The sequence below is a fragment of the Acinonyx jubatus genome, chromosome C1, assembly GCF_027475565.1.
Source record: "Acinonyx jubatus isolate Ajub_Pintada_27869175 chromosome C1, VMU_Ajub_asm_v1.0, whole genome shotgun sequence".
In the NCBI taxonomy this organism is placed as follows: Eukaryota; Metazoa; Chordata; class Mammalia; order Carnivora; family Felidae; genus Acinonyx; species Acinonyx jubatus.
The window spans coordinates 172,471,481-172,494,853 of NC_069381.1; the positions used below are offsets into that span (position 1 = coordinate 172,471,481).

At 37.5% G+C, this 23,373-nt stretch overlaps 1 protein-coding gene across 17 annotated transcripts in view; it reads left to right on the forward strand.

Annotated features, from left to right (window-relative positions):
* Window positions 1–23,373, forward strand: part of GULP1 (GULP PTB domain containing engulfment adaptor 1) — a 741,807-nt gene that overhangs the window by 471,899 nt on the left and 246,535 nt on the right. For 6 of the 17 annotated variants that reach the window (XM_027054912.2, XM_015077669.3, XM_027054979.2 and 3 more), the window contains exon 1: window positions 3,646–3,771. The gene's annotated coding sequence lies outside the window, so the exon portion shown is untranslated. Of the gene's footprint in view, window positions 1–2,034; window positions 2,128–3,633; window positions 3,832–3,871; window positions 4,120–4,139; window positions 4,313–13,474; window positions 13,493–23,373 lie in introns of those variants that run through there. The other 11 variants (XM_053215420.1, XM_053215421.1, XM_053215422.1 and 8 more) reach the window with 9 other exon arrangements.

Sequence of the window (23,373 nt, forward strand, 5' to 3'; positions counted from 1 at the left end):
GATGTTATTTATTGGAGAGTCTCTCAGGAACCTTAATAATCCCTGGAAGGTATAGAGCAAATGTTAGCACTGGGTACTCTTGGTGGTGGAAATGCAGGTGATATTTGTTCCTTTTTTGTATTGGCTCTGTTCATTCTTTTTTTTTTTTCCCAAGGGGTTTCATAGTCTTAATCAGGAAGACAAAAACAGAAAGAATAAGGGATAAAATGATGGAAATTAGAAAGTAAATGTAACACATTAACTTTGGAACCCAGATCCCCTAGGAACTCAGTGTATAAAATTTGGCCACTGTTTCACGTAACAAAAAGAAATATGTTTCCTTTTCAATTCACACAACTGAGATTTTAAATTCTGTCTTGGTTTTTATTTCCTTTTTCAAAAAATGTCAAATACTTTAAATGATGAGTTTGTAGTAAATAGAGCTAAATAACCAGCATGTTTTTGTGTATTTTTGTAATAACAATAAAATTGTTATTCTCAACATAAATAACAGGCAGTTTTTTGTCCTAGTCAAGGTTCTGTTTTCAAGTAAGAGAAACTTCAAACTGGCTTGAGCCAGAAAACTAATTTTAAAAATACTGGAAAGGTGCTGAGTCTCTATGCACAGTGATGAATGTGAAGAATGTTCAAATGGAAATCTGAGTGTTTGCAATGGGTAGAATTAGGCATATTGTAATGGTCGTGCCCTGCCAGGGCCTCTGCAGCCCTTACTGGCATTGCCCTTCTTTTGTTCCTGGGGCATGCTTTGGATCTCATTTAAAATCTTGTTCTGTTTGGTTGAAGTGGTTTTGAAAACTTGGTTCTGACAGTCTTGCAATTCTTATACCTCTAAGCCATTTCAAAGAACAGTTCATATCAAAAATCAGGTTACAAAAATTAACAAAGCAATAGCAAGGTTGGAGAATTTAAACATTGGGAGAAAATATAAAAAATATTAAAAATGAGTAATTTTTAGCACTGCATGCAATGGAAAAAGACCGTTATGGGGATTCATGTATCCTCATTCATCCCTCCATGATGAATGCACTTTATAATTTTAATTTTCTCTCTCGTTTATTTATTTATTTATTTATTTGGCAACTTCCAAGTCTTATGGAAAGGGAGCATAGACAAGGCTACAGAATGTCTTCAATAAATTATTTTAGTGGCTAATTCAGGGAGAAGCTGGAGTAGTAGAGAACCTCTCCTTAGAAGGAGAATAATAGTCTTTGAGAGCCTGGAAGTTGTGTAAAAGTCCACATGAGTTTCAACATGGAATAAAGTGAGAAAAGGTTTGGAAGAACCTCTCTTTAAAGCCATCAGAGGCAAATGATAAGTACATATGGGATTTTCCATTAATTCATAGGATGGCACTTACAATGTTTGATTTCTGCAGCCTGATTTGTTCTTATGCCCTGCACTTGTTCAAGTGAATCTCTAATGTATTGAAGGCTAATCTAGTGTTTCTCAATGTAGGGTTAGCAGATTCTAGTGGTTTGTTGATGTATTCTTGGGAATCTAGACTTTCCTAATTGGAGTTTTATATTAATGTGTTACCAGAAAAGATCTTATATTACATGATATAAGCATGGATTTGGGTGTATAGTCAACCTCCTTATTTCTAAGTAATGGGCTAGGATTTGATTTATTTTCGTAATTATTATTATTTTTTAAAAAAATTTTTTTCAATGTTTATTTATTTTTGGGACAGAGAGAGACAGAGCATGAACGGGGGAGGGGCAGAGAGAGAGGGAGACACAGAATCGGAAACAGGCTCCAGGCTCTGAGCCATCAGCCCAGAGCCTGACGCGGGGCTCGAACTCACGGACCGCGAGATCGTGACCTGGCTGAAGTCGGACGCTTAACCGACTGCGCCACCCAGGCGCCCCCATAATTATTTTTTATAGTGGTTGTAAATTTAAGTGTTTACAATAATCTATAAACAATTTAAAGTCATTGTTTAAGGTTATTTACAGAAAAAGCAATTAGCATTGTCCTCAGATTAATGTGTTTAATATGCTTCTTTTATTCTGTGCTTGACTGTTGCGATAAAAGGGAAAACAGTTCCAAGCGGACCCTGACCCTTCAAGTATGAAGAGGCATGATTTCTGGTCCCAGCTTTAGCACTTCCTAACCATGAGATTTGGGGTAAGTCACTTAAGATTCTTTGACTTTAGTTATCTTGTATTTAAAATAAGAGCATATGGCAAGAGCTAGGTGATCCCTAAATTTAGTTTACATTTCAAAAATGATGAGCTGTATCTTTTTTAATGGAAAAAGCGTCAGGGAGAAGAAAGTTGATTCAGTTAACAAGGTCTTTGAGGGAAATTTCCAGTACCATATTTTCCTAATTATAGTCAAATATAGTGAGTGGGATGTAAGAACCAAATATTTATTGAGGGCCTTCCCTGTGCCTGACACTACTCTATTTTAACTCCTGTAAATGTGACCGTGACTCTTTGAGTTTGATTATATAATTCCTTTTGGCAGTTGTAATTGTGTTGAGTGTCCTAGGGCACAGAATGTGTAAGTATAGAGTCTGAAAAGGAATCTGGTTTGTCTGATTCTAAGCCCTGGATTCCACTGTAACACATTATATTTGCTAGCCTTACAAAACGATTTTCCCCCTTTATCTATTTTCACATTCAAATAAAAATCTAGTAAACTAAATTCTAAGCAGCGTCTCAAAAAATGTTAAAGTCCTCACATCCTTTAAGCATTGCTTATATGAGGATACTCCTCCTTATATCCTTCCTCCAGCACAGAGGTTTACCAGGGTCAGTAAGAATGGTTTGTCGTGTTTTCCCTCATACCCCATATGCTACTTCTGAATTCTTTGTGAACATAAGAATGGAGCAAATGAACATAATCTGGTGGGTAATGTTTTATAAGGCAAAAATAAAGTGCAGAGATTCAGTCTGAGTTAAATAAAATTAGGAGACATGAAAAATGTGCAGGCACCATCAGGACAACAGCAACAACTGTGTCAATAATTTGTTGATTAAGTGTTGTAAAGAAAGCATGTTCTACTCGCATTCGTGTGTGTGTGTGTGTGTGTGTGTGTGTGTGTGTGTGTGTGTTGACACTTTCTGTCTTAGGAAGCCGCAGAGGTGTTTTTTAAAACACCTGGGTTAGGAAACACAGTCTCGCTCTAGTGCTTTAGGGAGGAGGTTCAAAAGGAAACTTGGGGGGGGGAGCGGAAGGGGGGCACGAGAATGGGGGAGGGGGGAGAGACCTGTGTTTTTGCTTCTGTCCCGGCTCCGCACAGGGTAAGGTGAGGCCTCTCCTGCCACAGTGGCGTTTCTCTCACATTTCATTCTCTTCCTTTGGTCCCGCCTGCAAACGCCAGACAGCCCAGTGGGCCCGGGGGAAACGACCATCAGAGACTGAAGCGAGTCTGAGAGCTCGAACACAGGCGTCCCGTTTGGAAGTGTCCAAGGAGACCGCCAGAAGTGCGCCAGCCGGAGTCTGAGAGTTTCCTTCTGGCCGAGAGGGGGAGCACCGCGTTCCCAGCCGGGAGCGACCCGGAGTCCCGAGCCTCGAGCCCCAGCCGCCGCCAGTTTTAGCTTCAGCGGGTTGGGAAGAGGAGGGAGGGGGCAGAGAGCGCGAAGAGGGAGGGCACCGGGGCCGGAGGGTCCCGAGTCCAGCGCTGTCTCGACGTCGAGAAACTTTCCCTCTCGGCCGCAGAAACGGCGCCCCGGCAGTGTCGGAGCGGAGATCGCTCGGCGGCGAGGACGCGGCAGTGCTCCACGCCCCTGCCCGAAGCCTGATCCGACCGCATCAGTCCGTAAGGTATGGGGAGACGGCGATTTGTGTGGGGTCTTCTCCGCTGCAAGCCCAGCCTCCCGTCAGGTAGCGTGCAGTCTCTTCCACACTGACATCCCGGGGAGGAGGCGGGCGGTGGTCAGCGCCGGCCGCGGGTGCCTGGGGAGGAGGGCGCGGGGCTGCGCGTCGCCGCTGCCGCCGCTGGGCAGGTTGCAAAAATTAGGGCAGTGAAAGGCGCAGGGAGTCTCCCAGCCCGAAAGGAGGCGAAGACCTGTTGACGACTGCCATTGTAGCGCTTGAGGGATGACGAGGAGCCTAAGGAGGTCGGGGACGCGGCGGGCTCGCGGCTCCTGGATCCTCCTCTAGCCCTTTGTGGTAACTTTGGGGTGGCCAGGGCCGGTGGGCGGGAGCTGGCGGCGGGCGGCGGGGCGCCGGTGGCTCAGCACGGCTGAGGGAGCACGGACCCGACGGGGCTGAGCCGGCAAGTCATCGCCGGGGCACAGCGAGGCGACCCAGGAGCGAAACTTCTTGCAGCGTGACGTCCCTTTTGTTGGCTCCTGGAGAGAGCGTGAGCATGGGGGCGGGGAGGCGCGAAGCTCCTAGGCCGGGCTCAGGATTCCTGAAAGCCAGGACTGGGAGGGCCCAAACTCAGGGGCGGCGCCCACACGGTTAACCTTTGGCTGGGTGGGTCAAGTGGTTCCTTGCGGCGGACGCTACGTTACGAGGGGAGCACGGGGCGGCGTGGTGATGAGACCCTGGGCTCAAGCTCGCTCGCCCGGGGCCACCTCCTCGTGGGCTGGCTCACTACGCGGATCAGTACCCGGCGCGATCGGATCTTTCCTGTGGCTCCTAGGGCACCGCGCCGACTTCCCTGTGTGCGGGAGGGAACTCTGGGCAGGCTGGTTTTCTTGGAATGTGTTTACGATGTTGAATGGGACTTGAACAGGAAGCCGGACACTGCAGCTGGAACTAGTGTGCCAGGGTAGAGTAAGGAAAGCGTAGCTGGTGTTGGACTTGGCGAGCCCACTTAGGACGTTGGGCAAACCCCTAGTGGGTGCAGGACGTCAGTCTAGGTACCCCTTCCTGGATCCTAGCAGTTTTGCTCAGTTGAGCCCGCCTTACTTTCACGTGCAGGCAGACATTGACATGTTCTATTTCAGTCTTCAAGTTTGACGAAGTATAAGGCAATCAATTAGGAAGTGTTTAATTAAGTTCATTTTTGGACTTGCTTTAAAAAGAATGTTGCATCAACACAAGAGTAAAAGTTTCTGGCGAGTGTTCTAGTTATGGTTTCTCTTGTTCATTTAGAAGACTGGTAGGAGACCACAGTATTGATGATTTTTGTGTCTGTGATACCAAATGGGTGATACAGTGCTAAAGGAGGGCAGTAAAGGAGACTGTACAGTAAAGGAGAGCGAGTGTTAGGAGGTAGGAAAGTCTGAGAGGAGTTGGAATATTTTCAGATGTGCAAATCGCCCCCTTTCTCTGCCAGTCTTTCCCTCCTTCCCCCACATAAACAAGTAGCTTTGCTAGAAAACCCACCAATTGGGAGAGTGCAGTCGCTGGCGACTCCAAGCCTTGCTGGAAGCAGCAGACAGGCTAAGGTACTGCCCCATTGCATAATTAAAAGGTCTCCTTGAGCTGTCCAGGAGTGTTTTCCAAGTTTTTACGACTGACAAGGAAAGAAGAGAGGAACCTGGCCAGCAGCCAAACCAGACTGGGCTCAGTAGCCAGGCATGAAAGAGACTGGGGAACTTGCAAGGGATAATTGGAAAGGAGCTGGTGGGTACTTGGGTTTAAACAAGGGGTTTCTTTTGCAATGAGATTTTTTAGGTGACTAATATCAGTCTTCTTGGCAAAAAAAATAAACTAAGCACAGTGCAGTCGGTTCTGTCAGAGGAGAGGGGTAGAAGTGCTGGAGGAGGGAAGTCTGACCCTTATCAGTGTTGCAGTGGAATTGCTGGGGGCCTGATGCTGCCTGTGCTGGTTAGACTTCGTTAGTGTTCCTATTTTGTTGCCATTTGTCTCCTCAACTTGGACTAGGCTTGCTGCAACTTCAGTCCCTTGACCTTGACTTTCTTTGTTTTCATGGAGAGTAAGAACCAAAGACTTGGGCTTTGAGCAGATGGCTTTCCACCTAAATTGAATAATTCAATTACATACTCTCAAAGGGCACAGATTTGGGTCATGGAGTTAAAGTGGAAAACATGTTTAACGTGTCTTCCTTGTGTTTGTCAACAGTAACCCCCATAAATAGATCTTGCCCTTTTTCCTGGAAGAGTAGAAGTTGGGGTGATCTCACTGTTTCACAAAGCATTTGCCCAATTCTTAAGGCCCTGCTGCTTCCAAGTTCCAGATTAGCCAGGAACTCAGAACCTTATCTACAATTCAGATGCTTTTTTTATGTGTAAAATTTGTTTCCTCTTCATTCCTCCCTCCCTCCCTCCCCCCTTCCCTCCCTCCCTCCCTCCTTTCCTCCTTTCCTTCCTTCCTTCCTTCCTTCCTTCCTTCCTTCCTTCCTTCCTTCCTTCCCAGGGAATTTGGTTTACTGTTGTGTTTAGGGGTTAAATGGTATAAACACTAATATGTATTATATTTCCACTGGATTGGTGAGTTTGAGATTGTGAATATCGGCCTGCCTTTTGAGATTGACTTTATGAATCACACTTGGCAAAATGTTTTCCCTATGATTTCAGTTTTTCCACTTGCAAAGTAAAGAAACTTTTCTTTACATAATAACAAGTTTACTGTGAGCATTAAAGAGATGAAATTATGTTAATAGATTTTTAAAAATATAAAGGTCATAGAGTTTCTGACTTAGTTGATTCAATTGAGATTATAGGAGTATAAATTTACTAGATATAAATTGAGATTTATATCTAGTATACACATGTTATAGTGACATATCTGCATTTAATTTATAAAATTACTACTTTTGCATTTTAATTGTAGTTTTAGTTTAATCAGATTTTAATCTTTGAGAATAATGGGTGAGATTTTGTTATGGTTAAAGCTGAGTCATTCTCTCAGAAAAATATAATCAGCAAATTAATTTACTTTTCTTTTGGTTTATATTTATACTCAGGACCAGTTATTTTTTAAGCCCAGCTCAATTTTGCCTTTATGAGAAGTTACCAAATATATTTGCAGAATTTGGCTCCCTTCTCGGAAATAACACTTGAGGGACTAAAATTACATTTATGGTGTACAAATAAACTTTCTTTTCCCAAAGGCCACAACAGTTTCCTTTTGAGTTTAGAGGGTAGATTTAAGAGACTTTCATTAATTGATTGAACCAATACTTATTGCATATTTTTTTTATGTCCAGTGAAACAGAAGGCTTGGATTCAAATCCTAGCACTGAACATCGTAGCACTGTGATTTTCTTTGTGTTATTTTACTTTTTACCAGAATTTTACCAAGATAAAATTTGTTGTCTATATTGATATCAATAATATAGGAACTTGTTCCACACATGGTAATTTTGAAATATTTCATTTTTAGACATGTCAATTAGCAAAAAAAAAAAAAAGCTATTTTTAATAGCTTAATGTACTGTATTATATTCATGAATGTTTATTTTTCAGGTGAACAGGTCAATATATTAGAGAAAGAAAATAAGTATGGATAAATTGCTGAAATAATAAAATCTTTGGTAAAATACTTAATAATAACTTATTTTTAGACCTTATTTTATTAATAATGAATATATAAAAAGTAAGAGTGTATGGATGATAATAGTTGAATTTATGGTTGTATTAACAAAATAGGCACCTTTTTTGAATAATCAAAGAACAAGTGAACATTCAAGGATATATCAGGGTTAATTTTAATATAAAATATCCAGTTTTGCTATTGATTTTAATACTTCAAAAAATTTTTTTTAACCTTTATTTATTTTTGAGAGAGAGAGGAACAGAGTGTAAGCAGGGGAGGGGCAGAGAGAGGGGGAGACACATAATCCAAAGCAGGCTCCAGACTCTGAGTTGATAGCACAGAGCCCCAGGCGGGGCTGGAACCCATGAACTGTGAGATGAACCTGAGCCAAAGTCGAACGCTTAACTGAGTGAGCCACCCAGGTGCCCCGATTTTAATACTTTTTTAAAAATTTATTTTTATTTATTTTGAGAGAGAGAGAGAGACAGAGAGCAAGTGGGGGAGGGAGAGAGAGAGGGAGGTTAGAGTCCCAAGCAGGCTCTGTGCTGTCCATGCAGAGCCCATGTGGGGCTCAAACTCAGGAACCATGAGATCATAACCTGAGCTGACGCTAAGAATCAGATGCTTAACCGACTGAGCCACTCAGGCGCCCCTTGCTTTTGATTTTAAATTAAAAATCTTGAAAATCTTTAGTCTCCATTGCTCAATATTAATTTTTATTTAAATTTCACTTTGCAGATAATTTTTTTGTGATTCATTCTGTAAAATTGCAATTTGTTTTCTAAAACCTCTAAGTGACAAAAAAAGCTATTTTATTTGAATATAATAATAAATTCAAAAGTAGTTACTACAGGAGTCAACCGCATGGTTGCCTGAGCCCTGGTGCATAAAACATATCAGAGACTGGGGGATCTAATAGTGCTTGCCTTAACACATTTAGAGATCAAGAAACTTAAATTTGCTCCTGTGGGAGCTTAAATATATTCAAACTAGAAGAAGAAAAATGATATAAATTTTGAGCAGAGGAATCTCTTTGCTTTCAAACAATGGAGATATGAAATTAAAATCAGGCCTTTAAAGATGATGGCTAAAAGTTATTGTTCCAAAGTTAGTCTTAGAAGACAGTGCTTATACTATTTTTAGGTTGCTATTTGCTAGTTCTGTGTTTGTTTTATACTTAGAAAATATTTTCAGCCACTCTAATGATAGTTATAGTGTGTGATTATTTTTCACCAGGAGACAGTTAATTGATACAAATATTGTACAAGGGAATAAACGCCAATTTTCTGCTTTCATTGAAATGGCATAGTTATAAATTTGGAAATAGCTTCATCTTTCAATATTGTGTACTTAAGGATAGTGTTGAAAAGGCAGATCACATAGTATGAATAAGTGATTTAATTTATGTAACACTTGTGATTGTAATGAGTAATAGGACTTTTAAAAAAAGTTTTGAATAACACTGTGTATATTTTCCTGGATACATCTAAGGGAGATATCTAGATAGTAATAGCTGCTTTTATTTCATGTTTGTTTTTTGCTATTGACATTATATAAATATATTTACATATTGTTCTGAAGAAGAGGTTCAGAATATATACTAGAAATTTCCAAGGCTTAGGTGACTAATGCCTCTCTCTCTCTTTCTCTGTGTATATATTAGATATATCTTTATAAATGTATTTATATGTACGTGTAATTATGGTATATATTTTTTGGTGTTTCTCTATTCGTGCTAGGTGTATCTTTATAGGGAAAAATAACTTCAATTAATTGATATTTCTAGGCCAATTTTAACCATTAATTTAAGATCTTTTTTAGTTAACTGTTGCTAGAGATTCTTGAATTTCTTTTTTTTTTTTTTCGAATTCTAAAGGAGTTTTCAGGCTTTTTTTTATACCTGTAAAGGTAGAGAATAATAGTAGGAAAGATATGCTACCCACAGTCTTGGTTAATGGCTCTGTTGGTGACATAATCATGGAGGCCTTTTCTACTTTTCTTAAGTAGAGTGCAGGCAAATGTGCAGTTAACTAATGGAAGAAGGTAAATTCACTGCTTGAAAGGTAGCTCCTGCTGGTAAATTTGTAAGGTATGGTGAAGTGAGAATTGTGTGTACATGCAGTGTTTTCCAGGTATTGTATAGCTTTTCCTTAGGATTATCGGATGTTACAGTTAACTTGTTTCCTGAAAGTTCAACCACAAGTCCTCTAAGAATTTCAGGGCACTTAATAAACTTTGCCAGAGCTACCAACAGAGAAACTGAATGATTGAGTGCAGTTTTTAGCTCACTCTTCTGTAGCAAATGATGATAGTTGTTTAAATGACCAAAACCAGCTTGTTTTGAGAGGTTTGATAGAAGAAACTACAGAGTATGATAACCTACTAATGGAATCATTACAGATTTGGCTGTGTAACATTGTCAAATAGTTATATAATATTTCATGAAAAGGTAACTAGCTCTCTTTCTCACCTGGTTTGTAAATGAGGCAATATTGATCTTAGACAGCATTTTAGCTAAAAAGCAAACAGAAATATCTGTGCTGTAGTAGCAGATCTCCAAATTTGAAGTAACTAAAAGTTGATGTAAGAGGATGAACTTGATTTTTACCCTCTTGATTTCTCTCATAGCTGTTTACAGCCATCAAGAAAGTGCTATGTTTTAAAGTAAAAATTTAATAGCAAATAGGTTAATTTACTCAGATTTCCACTTGAGTTAAAACATAGTTTGGTAAGTACTGAAAAGAGTTTTATTTAAGATGTGTTTTTAAAGGTCAACATGCATGTTATTCTCTGTAATCTATTTAATTTTTTGTTTGCTTTTGAGGAATTCCCTAGTAAAAGGAGAATTTTGGTTGATGGTGGAACTTTCCTAATACCTCCTTGAGGATGTGCACTATTATAGTCATAAACATGCTTCCAACGTAAATGCTGATCATTGCTGGTAGCAATAAATACAAAATTTGGCTTATTGTAAAGAACAATTGTATAAGTGAATTAATTTCAAAGTGATTTATCTCAATGCTGCATTTAGTAATTGATTATAATTACTCGGAAGATGCTCCTTTTGCAGTGAAGTCTAGCAAAACACAGTTTGAGAGAATTGTTAAGGAGTCACATTTTAGTAAATGAATTGTATTTGAAATTATCTAATGACATCTGAAATGGTAAAAGTCTATTGATATTTCAAATCTACCAAGTAGCATTTCTTTATAAGAGTAGATACTGTTTTGAAATTTTGTCAGTTGTTCTGTTTTAATGCATCATTGTGACTGGTGTGTAGGAAAAAGGCCTTTAAAATTCTTAATACCAAACTAGTAAGAACTATTGTATTGCCAATATTGTCTTTAATCCTTTTTAAAGGAAGAACCACTACTAAATTTATAACAGCTGAATTATCATAGGCTTCATTGAGTAAATTAAGTAGACTAGGAAATTTATGATCAATTTGGAAAAAGGAAATCTCCTAGAGTGGCACAGAGGAGGCTTTAAAGAACAGTGTTTTGTGACTTGATATAAAAATGTTTCTTTGGGACTTCCTTATTCAATGAGATACTGATTTTCTTTTAAGTAGGCCATAAAAATTTGCAACATTTTTACCCACTGTCTTCTCATTCTGAAAAATGTAACTGTTTAAATTATGAGTTGACAAATAAAGGGATTCTGATCTGATCCAGCTGAATTTAATAAATATTTGTTGAACATCATTTTTAAAAACTGTTTGTAGTTCTGTCTTTTTTAGTAGTAAGTGATAGTGATGTATCTCAAATTAAAGTAAATAGACCTATATAAAACTTGTTATTTCCATAAATTATGTGCTACAGTAGAAGTAGTAGGGATGGGGTTCTGCATCAGTATTAGGGGCAGCAGTGCCTGGAAACAGTGTGGAGATGGTTGTTGGGCAAAGGATGAAGATGAGTTGGCAGGCAAAGAAGGGGGGACAGGCCATTCAAGACAGATCAGGTGGCAAAGGCAGGAGATATGGAACCATGTAAGTGGTTTAACAAAGCAACTTTTGGATGTTGGAACTGTAGAGACGCTTTTCCTTTCTGTCTTCATGTTGATGACCTTAATCATTAGTAATTATATATGGAAGGTTAAGAATTTTAGCTGGATGAATTATCTTAAAAAACTTGTATCTTTTTAAAACTTTTCCCCCATTTCTCCAGATCTAACTAATGTGTTATTAGTTGCAAAGAGTTAAGTGCACACGCCATTTCACACTCTAGGGTGTCCATGAACTTGGATAGGAAATAATAACATCATTACTCTCATGAACACCTAACACATGCACGCGCGCACACACACACACACACACACACACGCACAGTAGTTTTAATAGTACCTATAGCTTTTCAGCAGTTGTAACTATTTATTGTCATGTCTAATTGCTGTGGCTGCATATATTTTGAAATATATTCATGTTTATGTCTAGTTTGAAGTTGCAGTAATAATTATATCTGCTTCTAGGGATTATTTTCTCATATGTGAGTATATATATAGACCTGTAGCTATGTCTTAAATTATATTTTAATAACTGTGCTTTAAGTCTGTTTCTTTTACATAATTTATATTTTGTTTTATGTATTTAGAAACACTTTTTGAGAGGGATTCATAGACTTCATTAGACTGCCAAATGGATTTATGGCACAAAAAGGTGAAGAACCCCTGGAAATCTGTACTGATGTTTTTCAGAAGTGGCAATTGGTTTTATGGTCATTTAATGAGGTTAAAAGAAATTACAGTTATTTAACTCAGTTTTATGTGTTAAACGGAGATATCCTAAATACTTTTGAAAGTAAATTTCTAATAAATAATGCTTCTTTTCTAGATTGTTTGCTATATTGAAGAAGCATGTGTGCAGTTTTTGGTTATCTTGCTTAGTGACAGTCCAACAAAGAAGGATTTATATTTCATTTCAGAACATGTAAATTTAAAAAAACAGATTTCTCTTTTTCACATTATAGCATTAACTATATTTGGAATGGTTATGATTTAGCTGGGAATTTTGCCTTGTGGTGCTGGTTTATTTTTTATATATAAATGTTTTGTCTCCTCCACTACACTTTGAGTTCTAAGAGAGAATAGGTATGTTTTACAAGAGAGAATATATATATTGAACAGATCTTTGTATACTCTACTTTGCAACAAGTAACTACCCTCGTATTAGCAGTTTCACGTGAATGCTAAGGAAGAAATTAATAATTTATGTATATATGGAGATGACTGTTTTCTATGCACCACTGAGTTACTTAACATTATGTATTTGGTTATATGGTGTATGTTATTCATGTGAAAAATGTAAATGTGTGCCAGTAATTTTGGAAAATAAGAATGTAGAATATATACAAGTATAGCAAACTCCTGTGTCATGAACAGGACCTATAATTAAAGCATATATGGTGTAATTTATTGCACTATATTCCCTTTCTTTTTGCTTGGCTTGACAATTCTGTGAGATACCTCCATTTATAAAATCAGTTTCTTGCATTGATACTTGACTTATTTGAAATAGATGATTCAATTTTATTTTTTGAAATACATGACAAAAGTAGTCTCTTTATTTAAACTTATTAATTAGACATAATTACCATCAAGAGTTTCACATTCATAAATCAGTCCAATTTTAGTAGGTTTGGACCACCTTAAAATTCCTAGGGATGGGTGCAATGTAATTATTTTGTATTTGTAAACCGACAGTAGCTTCAAGATCCCAATGAGAAAGGACTGTCTTTCAGTCTGTTTTTGGCTCCACTTTGTGTCTTTGATGGTAAGCATCAAGTATCATTGACACTTCTTCATGTCCCTCCCCTATTGGATCTTCAGATTCCCCTGGAATGACACTGCTTAGTTCAAGCCTTGTGTGATCCTTTATCAGAAGTTAATTTTCCTTTCCATTTCCTGTACATTAATTCATAAGAAGCGTATTTTTACTTCTGAGAGTCATATTCCCTTCCTTGTTGTTGTGGCAGGCACTATTGGTTGGCCACTCAAATAATTTCCTTATTCTGCTTTTCTCATAGAACTCTGGTGTTAATTCAGATGTCCACTCTACCCCACATGACTCAGGGGAAGGCAGTTCATTCCTAAGAAGGTGAAATTTTAATTAGCCTAAGCTAATAATCGTAGTGTTCTGTTCACTTTGCTAGTGATTCATTAGTGAGAGGACCTTTTTACTTTGTCCCAGTCATAGTCAATTACATGAAATAACAGGACTGGAGGGAAAGGGGGTAGAAAAAATTTCTTTATGCTTAGCAAGGGGAATACTGGATGAGAAGGTATATGGCAGCTCATGATATTTCTTCTTTATGAAATAGATGTTTGAAATTGCTACAGGGGATCATCTTTTGTCCACTAGGAGATCTAGTTTGAGGGCAAAGCAAATGCATTAATGATAGCAGGAAGAAAAAAAAAGTAAAGAATATAGGTGCTTGATGGCATTGTTGGGTCCATAAATCAACCCACCATATTTCTGGGTTTACTATTGTATGAGATATGAAGTTCTTTAATTTTTGAAATGAATTTGAACTAGAATTTTCAGTTACTTAAAAGAGAAAGTATCGTAATTAAGGCATTTGTTAAGTGTTATCTTAATTTGAAATAAACATCTGAGAAGTAATAATTTAGGTTATTAAAGAAAACATAGGGTACTTGACTTTTGTAAACATTGGATATGATTAGTGCTATTAGTCTATAAAAATGTTTTATTATTTAAATCACCAAATGTTATTATGTTTTTAATACAGTAAATAGATCGATCATCTTAAGTAAATTTGTTCTGAGATGAGTAAATTCTACTTATATCTCAGAAACACATTACTCAACAAAATAAATTTGAAATATAAACTCATAACCTAGTCATTTTATAACATACCACTTTATTGGTTGTTTGGGGGTTTTAATGTATTAGAAATATTAAATGTACATTAAAAAACATTGAAGGAATCTCAATGTGTCTTCTAAATAATTTAAAGCTTGGAGTCATGATAAAACTAACGTAACTATTTAAATGTAAAAAATAAAACTGATAGTAAAATTAAAGAAAATTGTGAAGTACAGATCTAGTCACAGAGGTATAAAAAAATGCAGGCATATAATAAACTTTCAAGTAGAAACTAGTTTTATAAAATTCTAGTTCACTGACACCATTAGCAATTTAATTACTTTCTGCCACCATGTTTTTGAATTAGTTTTTTTGATGATTTTTTTAACATTATGCATATTGGCTTTTGTAATGTGCTGTATCAAAGTATGGAGATATATGCGAGTCTTTGCCTTTTTGTTTTAAAGATGGTAGGAATTAATTACCCAAAGCTGAGAGGACAAAAGCAGGAGTGAAGTATTAATGCTTAGTGGAAATGATTGTTAACCAGTGGTTTAAGCAGGAGGTGGAGGCAAGCAAAAGCAGGAATAATTGCATAGTCTCAGAGAATATTAAGCAAGTGTCACAACGGGCAGGTTAGTTGGAATTAGGAGGTGTGAGAAACGGAGCTAAAGGTTGTGTATACAGATGAAAAAGAGCAGTTGGTGAAACTGGAGGTGGTGATGTTTCATTTGTTGAAAGCTTTCAGTAAAACAGAGTTTCAGGTAGGTCACTGGTTCCAGAAAGACTGAGGCTGTTGTATTGGAGAGGAACATAGACAGGAGTTTGAATACCAAAGGAAAACAAAAGAGTCCTCAGAATAGTAGTTACTGATGGAGTTATCCAAAGTAACAAGACCTACATTACTGTGATTGAGATGCACATATTAGTTTTTTGCATAAAAATGCAGTAAACATGCTTGAGATGCTTCCTGTATGAGATTATGACCTTCATTCAAAGCTGGGTCAGAGAGACCAGATACTACAAAGTGCTGCAATTCTCAGAGGATTATTGTTCTTATAGAAGCCCTTATTCAGGGATTGTCCTGTGGCATCCCTTTGCCCTTACAGAATAGGAGTGCCCTCTGACCTTTCCTGGCTTAAAAGGGAACCACATTCTTGTGGCTTTTTGAATGTGAATAAATTATTCTTTGTATGGAAATGAATATAAAGAGACTCTACTTATTTACTTTGGGAATTTTGGTAGAAAATATAACTTGGTTCGCAATGGACATAACACAAAGAAGAAATTATGTATCCAGATCATTCAAATTCCAACTTCCACTTGTACAATAATCACATAAAATGAATAGTTTTTCCCGCCCTTAAGTTGTCTCCCTTAAGTAGGGTCTTTGTGGAACCTGCACTCTTTTCTTAACTTATTATACCTGTGAGTTCACACCAAAAATAATTTTTTTGAATAAGTGAAATGATAACAAGAATATGACTGGGTTCAGGAAATGCTACCTCAAAATATGGCACCTTGACATATTATTGAATATTTCAAGTTGAAGGAATTTGAGAAATAACATGTGAAGGAAGGACTTTCTGACCTTCTGAAGCAGGTCATAAAGTCCTCAAGTGAGAATTTTATCCTCTGTATCCCAGGAGGAAAGAACATCCTTATCTCTGAAGGCAAAGGGACAGAGAGAGGAATCTGAATGATCTTGCTAAGTTTCCCACAGTTTACTATCCTTAGCTCATAATCTTTCTTCTCTCTTTCCAAGACTGAAACTCTTCTTCAAACCTGACATAAAAACAGTAAGGTTTAACCATTTATTCAAGTCTTTATTTTCTTAAGAAGGCCCATGTCATGCAAAACTTATGTTTTTCTCTTGTAAATCTATCTTTTGTTACAAGGAGTCTCAGTCAAGAGCTTAGAAAGGTAGAGGAAAAAGGTATTTTTCCTCCTTTACAAGTGCATTTATAGAATGCTTACTGTGTCATAAGCATTGCATTATATATTTTTTATAATTTAAAAATGATCAAGAAACTTGTCTAAGATTTCACAGCTGGCAAACAGTGGACCAGGGAAGATAGTAGGACGGGAAATAATGTATCTTAACTACCATACCAGTTGAGTGAGTGTGCAGTTGACTAGCAGCAGTCACCCTGGAGGATTAGGCCAGCCTCGGTAGTTCTCTTTACTAGTGAAAGTGCATTGCCTTTAAATAACCTGACTGCCTAGACACCTGGCTAGTGCTTGATTCCCCCTTGCTTTGTGGCTCAATGAGCTGCTCATCTCCTGCTCTCAGACATGCAACTTGGCACTCCTGTGTGACAAGATATTTGTTCATTTTTATCTCGGTTAGTTAGATAACTCATAAAAATTAAGCCATTGACTAACTTGTGTCTGTTGCTTTGGCGTTTGCTTGATTTTGATTTGTCTGGAAGGTTAACATATTGATTGAGAAAATCTGACATTTTCTTAATCTCATTTTTCCCTAGTTTTGTCAAAATGATAAAGTTTGAGTAAATAAAGCCTAAGATGTAAAATCATTAATATTAATAGTTTCTGATAGCATGACAAATACTTTTCGCTCGGATATTTGACAACACTTTCCTTCACTGAGAGGAGAGACTAGATAACCTCAAAGAACATTTCAGCCCTTAAGATAGTCTAAGTTTTATTTTCAAATAAATTTGAATTTATTTAAATTTGTTAATATATCATATTTAAAGTTGTCCTAATTTTAATATTTGATTTTATTATTTTGTCTTTTTGTGTGTGAAATAAACTGTTAGACCTTTGATATCTTGTATTTTATAGCTTGGGTATTATTATAAGGTTCTCTTGAACACTTGGAGTCACACACAGTAACTTTGTTAAGGGAAAGACATCTCTGTAGGAAGCAGTGACAGTAGAGAGGGTGTTTTAAGCATGTAGGAAGTCTTAGACAAACAGTGAATATATGGTTCAACCATAGGACTACAAGACTTCAAATAGAGTTAGAGAACTGAGTGGAAGAGAAGGAAGGACTAGAATTGCTGGAGACGAAGCTGGTGAGGCAGAGATCAGATCTGGTGGGGCTTTCTAATCCCCAGTTTGTGCTTCATTTGAAGAATAATTGGAAACCCTGAAAGATTGTAACAGTGTGGTGACAAGATGTCAGCTGCATTTTAGATTTGAAGAGAAGTTCTTCCAGTAAGCCTAGGCAAGTGAAGATGATAACCTAGTTTAAAGTGATGGCAATGAGAAATGAGTTTATGAGAGAGTTATTTAAGAGAAAGAAATCTGTGCATTTTGTCAATAATTGTGGGAGGTAGGCAAGAGGATCGTGTAAATGTTGATTCTGGAGGCGGGTAAAATAATTTTCCTCTATCTTTCTGGGTTCTTATCCCAGACCCCTCCCCCCAACCACTGTAAAAAAAGAGAGTAACAAGAGAAAAACAAAAGTTTAACAACATGTATAACTCCTGTAGACATAGGAAACATCCAGAAAAACGGAGTAATCCCCCAAATGGCCCAGGCCGTCACCTTAAATACCATTTCTGATAAGATGTTGGGAGGGTAGGTATCCGCTTATGGGAGGTTTCCAGGAAAGGCACAGTAAAGGGTATGGCTGTTACACAGAATTAATTCAGTGTCTTCTCCATTGATAAGAGTTTCTACAGGTTTATCATCCTTCTCTTCCTGCTTTGAGAGGGAGACACCTTTTTACACATGGAGAATTTCCTTATAAATGTAAATATCCCTTACAAAAGAGTAACTTTTGCTTGGTTTTTAGCTCTCTCCCACATCTTTTTCTTGAAAGTAGTCAGCTCAAGGTAATCCTTATGCTAAATGCATATTTTGTTGCACAAATTCTGCTTCCCTTCAATTCTAGGATTTCTAGTTTGGGCACCCTGGGTATTTATCTTCTTCAGTAGAATAAATATAGGTAGAAGTAGAATTATTGATGGGAAATAATGATTTCTGTTTTGAATACATTTTGATGTGTCTGAATCATCTTGTTACAGACGTCCAGTAGTCTCTCTCTCTTTCTCTCTCTCTCTCTCTCTCTCTCTCACACACACACACACACACACACACACACCCCTGTAGTGAAGAAGTTTGCTGTGGGGTGGTGATATATGTGTATATGTGGTATATGTGTGTCTGTATTGTTGGGCCATCCCAAGATGGCCACTTTGGCATGGAGATGATTTGAAGCTAAAGGCAATTGAGACCCTATGGACTCAAGAGAAATGTTGTCCCTCTTTTAACTACATAGAAGAATCTAAATTGAGGATCTTTCCCAGAATATGGGTTGTTAGCAGAGGAAAATTTTGTCTGAATGACCCATCTGTATAGAAGGACAAGTATCTAATTATCAAACATCTGCATCTGCTCTTCTTCATCATCCTTCCTCTGAAGTCCTGGATCCCTACCCTCTTCCCTCTCTCTCTCTCTCTCTCTCTCTCTCTCTCGACGTGAAGAAGAGCAGATGCAGATGTTTGATAATTAGATACTTGTCCTTGTCCTTCTATACAGATGGGTCATTCAGACAAATTTTCCTCTGCTAACAACCCATATTCTGGGAAAGATCCTATATATATATGTATATATAGATCCTATATATAAAGATCCTATATATATGTGTGTGTGTGTATGTATACACACACACACACACACACACACACACACACACACACACATAGAGAGAGAGAGAGAGAGGGAATATATATATATATATAGTACATGTATAAATTTTCAGATTTCAGATTATAGATAGGAGTTTTTAGCTTAGAAAGGGTCATCAGAACAAGAGATTATGTAGTGGGAAGAAAATCTATCGCATGGCTCAGAGAAGCACTAATATTTTAACCAGGTTATAAAGAGCAAAGTTTATAAATAACTCTAAGGAGGAATTATGAGGAGGAAAAAACCCAGGAGACTATGATGTAAAAGCCAAGATTAAAAACAAAACAACAACAAAAAAGATGTGGGGAAAGGATGATCAACAGTGTTAAATAGTATAAAACATTTCAAAAATAAAAAAAAAGCACAGATTAAAAGTGTCTTTTGTGTGTCTACTGTACTCGACATAAAGTTCATTCGGGACTGTGGTGAGAACCATTTTGATGGAATTATGTGTATGGTGAGTTAGTTGTGAAGTAGAGTATTTAAAACAGCACCTAAGGACAATTCTTTCATGGAATGAGCCTGTGTGTGGTGTAGAAGAAAATTTTTTTACTCTGCCCTTTTTCAGTTCTTTTGGCTGGTCTATTAATTAAATTGACACAAGACAAATTAACAGGAGAAAAACAAATTGAATTATGTAAGTATGGGAGCCCCATAAAAAATATGAGGCCCCTGAACAATTGAAGCTTAAATGCCATACTGAGGTAAAGAATGGGATGGTGGCCTGGGACTACAAAGGGGAGGAGAGTAATTCACAGGACATAACAGGAACAGATGTTTGGCAATTAAATGCTCACTCTGCCATACAGATGAGTCTTTCAGATAAAAAGTTATCTCTGCTAATAGCTCTGTTTTGGGGTCAGATCCCCTATATAAATTCTTGTAGGTGGTCAAGGGAGAGGTAAAGTTTGTCTTGAATCTGCTGGGTCTTCATTGCCTTCAGCTAAAAATAATCCACATGCCAAAGTGCCATATTTTGGGATCACATATTTTGTTACCTCTCAGCAGAATAGGAGACAGTAGGGAAAATGAAAAGGGACTTGGGTTCCAATGCAGGAAGTGTTTCTTTAAGGTGGGAAGGACTTCATTATACTTATTAAAATTTTTTAATTTATTTAAACTGAAAAAAGCAAGAACAGTTTACCAATTTCTCCCATCCTCCCCCTCCCCCACCTCTGGCAATCACCAATCTGTCTGTGTATCTATAAGCTTGGTTATTTATTTATTTGTTTATTTAAAAATTTTTTTAACATGTATTTATTTTTGAGAGAGAGAGAGAGAGCGCGCGCGCGCGCGCGCTTGAGTGGAGGAGGGGCAGAGAGAAAGAGTCACAGAATCCAAAGCAGATTCCAGGCTCTGAGCTGTAAGCACAAAGCCTGACTTGGAGCTCAAACCCATAAACTATGAGATCATGACCTAAGCCAAAGTCAGATGCTTAATTGACTGAGACCCCCAGGCACCCCTTTATTTGTTTATTTTTATCTTTATTAAAAAATATTTTTTAACATTATTTATTTTTGAGAAACAGAGAGAGGCAGAGTATGAGCAGGGGAGGGGCAGAGAGAGAGGGAGACACAGAATCCCAAGCACACTCCAGGCTCTGAGCGATCAGCACAGAGCCTGATGTGGGGCTCAACCCCAGGAACCATGATATCATGACCTGAGCTAAAGTCGGACACTCAACCTACTGAGCCACCCAGGTGCCCCTATTTGTTTATTTTTAGATTCCACATACAAGAGAGATCATACAGTATTTGTCCTTCTCTGTCTGAGTTATTTCATTTAGCAAAATGCCCTCAAAGCCCATCCTTGTCACAAATGGCAAGATTCCATTCTTTTTATGGCTGGATAGTATTCCATTGAATATATATACATATATACGTATACATACACACACACACACACACACACACATACACACACACACACCACACTTATCTATCAATGGACACAGTTTTTTTCCATATCATGGCTATTGTAAGTAATGGTGCAATGAATATCGGGGTGCCTATTATCTTTTCAAATTAGTGTTTTTGTTTTCTTTGATGAGTACCCAGAAGTACAATTCATGGATCCTATGGTATTTCTATTTTTAATTTTTTGAGGAACCTCCATACTGCCTTCCACAGTGGCTGCACCAATTTACATTCCCACTAACAGTGCATGAGGGTTTACTTTTCTCCATATCTTCACCAACACTTGTTATTTCTTATCTTTTAGATAATATCCATTCTGACAGATGTGAGGTAATACCTCACTCTGGTTTTGATTTGTGTTTACCTGATGGTTAGTGACGTAGGGCATCTTTTCACATACCATCTGCTTGTCTTTAAAAAAATGTCTATTCATGGCACACCTTGGGTGTCTCAGTCGGTTAAGTGTCCGAGTATAGGTTTTGGCTCAGATCATGATCTCACGGTTTCATGGGTTCCCCACATCAGGCTCTGCACTCAGTCCCCCAGTGCAAAATAAAATAAAATAAGTAAAATTAAATTAAGAATAAATAAATAAATAAAATGTCTATTCAGATTTTTCTGCCCATTTTTAACTGGATTTTTTTTTCTGTGTTTTTTTTCCCCCACAGAGTCTTATGAGTTTTTTTTAATATATTTTTGTCATTAGCCCCTTATCAGATCATTTGCAAGTATTTTCTCCAATTCAGTAGATTGACTTCATTTTGTTGATGATTTCCTTTGCTGTGCTAAAGTTCTCCCCATTGTATATTTTTGGCACCTATGTCATATATTAATTGGCCATATATGTGTGGGTTTATTTCTGGGCTCTCTGTTCTGTTCCATTGGTCTATGTACCTGTTTTTATACCAATACCGTACTGTTTTAATTACTACAGGTTTGTAACAGAGTTTGAAATCAGGGAGTGTGATGCCTCCAGCTTTGTTCTTTCTCAAGATTGCTTTGGCTGTTTGGATCTTTTATGGTTCCATACAAATTGTGGAATTGTCTGTTCTTTTTTTGTGGAAACCGTCATTGGTATTTTGATAGGGATTGCACTGAACCTATAAGTTGTCTTGGGTAGTATGTATATTTTAACAATATTAATTCTTCTAAGAGAGATTTCATTATACTTAAAGTAGTTTTGGCAAATAGTGTCTATAGAGACCAACAAGTATATGTATAATTAAATCATGCTGAGTGGTTGGTACTGTGTTGAACTAAAGAGTACATAGCCTCTGAAGTGGGTGGTCCCTCCTCAGCTCTTTCCAACTGTAGGTCTGTGAGAATCTGTTATTGTGGAAAATAAGAAGATGCAAACTAGGATAGCATATTAGAATTCCAAGCAGTATTGAGGACCACTTAAGATTTGTTGTATATATTAAAGCTTTGTGATTTTTTTTTCTCCTCTAGGACTCTTCTTAGATAAGTGTATGGAGGACAATTGATTTTTTCCTAAATGTACAGTAGAAGGTTAATGTAGTAACGAAGTTTTAAGTTATGTTCTAGAAGGTGGTTAAAAAACATGGACCAAGGACTGAACTATTATAAGAGAAGGCACCTGAAAGAGGGAGGGGACAGACTGATAGGGGAAGGTACCAAGAAATAGAAAAAGATCTATGTATTATAGGAGACAGTGGTCAGAACATTTAACGTCAGTTGTAATAGTTCTAAGTGATAAGGACAGAGGAATGCTTGCCTGAAAAAGTGAGAAGGGAGGAATTGGGTATGAAGAATTAAAAAACTGAGAGGCCAATATGTTGGATGAGGGAAGTGGAGGGGGTGGAGGAGCCCATGAGGGAAAGTGCTTGTGCACTAGTGTCTACTCTTATGAGAGTACTAATCCCATCATGAGGGCTCACCCTCATGACTTCATCTAAACTCATGTCCCAAAGGCCTCCTCTTCAAATAATATCACATTGGAAGTTAGGTCTTCAACATATGAATCTTGGGGGTAGAGATACAACTCAATTCATGGCACCCAGAAATATATTGAGTTTACTTTGAGAGGATGATGGGCCCTTATTGCTCAGGTGGGTTTATTGATAGCAGATATTTTTGTTCTAATTATGTTTTATAAGCCTACTTTTAGACACTAAATAGTACTGAATTAGCACTTCACATTTTAGCGTATTTGATATTTTAAACATACATGCACCAATATTCATTATAGTTTTGCATGATCAGTGTAACACATTATAGAAATTTCTATATTGTAGAAAAAGTCTGAGCTTTGACTTCTTTGGAGATAGGGTTTGGTATTAACAGCCTGGATGCTCTTCGGCAGACTAATTGCACAAAGCTTCTCTTTCTTAACCTGTAAGATGGGTACATACAGTAATTTCACACAGGATTCTTAAGAGGATTAAACACATAACTGTTTCAGGTAGCACAGTGGCTGCAGCTTTATAGGTGGTCAGTAAATGACAGCATTATTATGCAGAAAAAGTATAATTTTTGTGCTGCTGTATTTAACAATAGCAAAAAATATGTGGTTTTCAGTCTGATTAACAAATATGCTGTTTTATGTAAATTAAT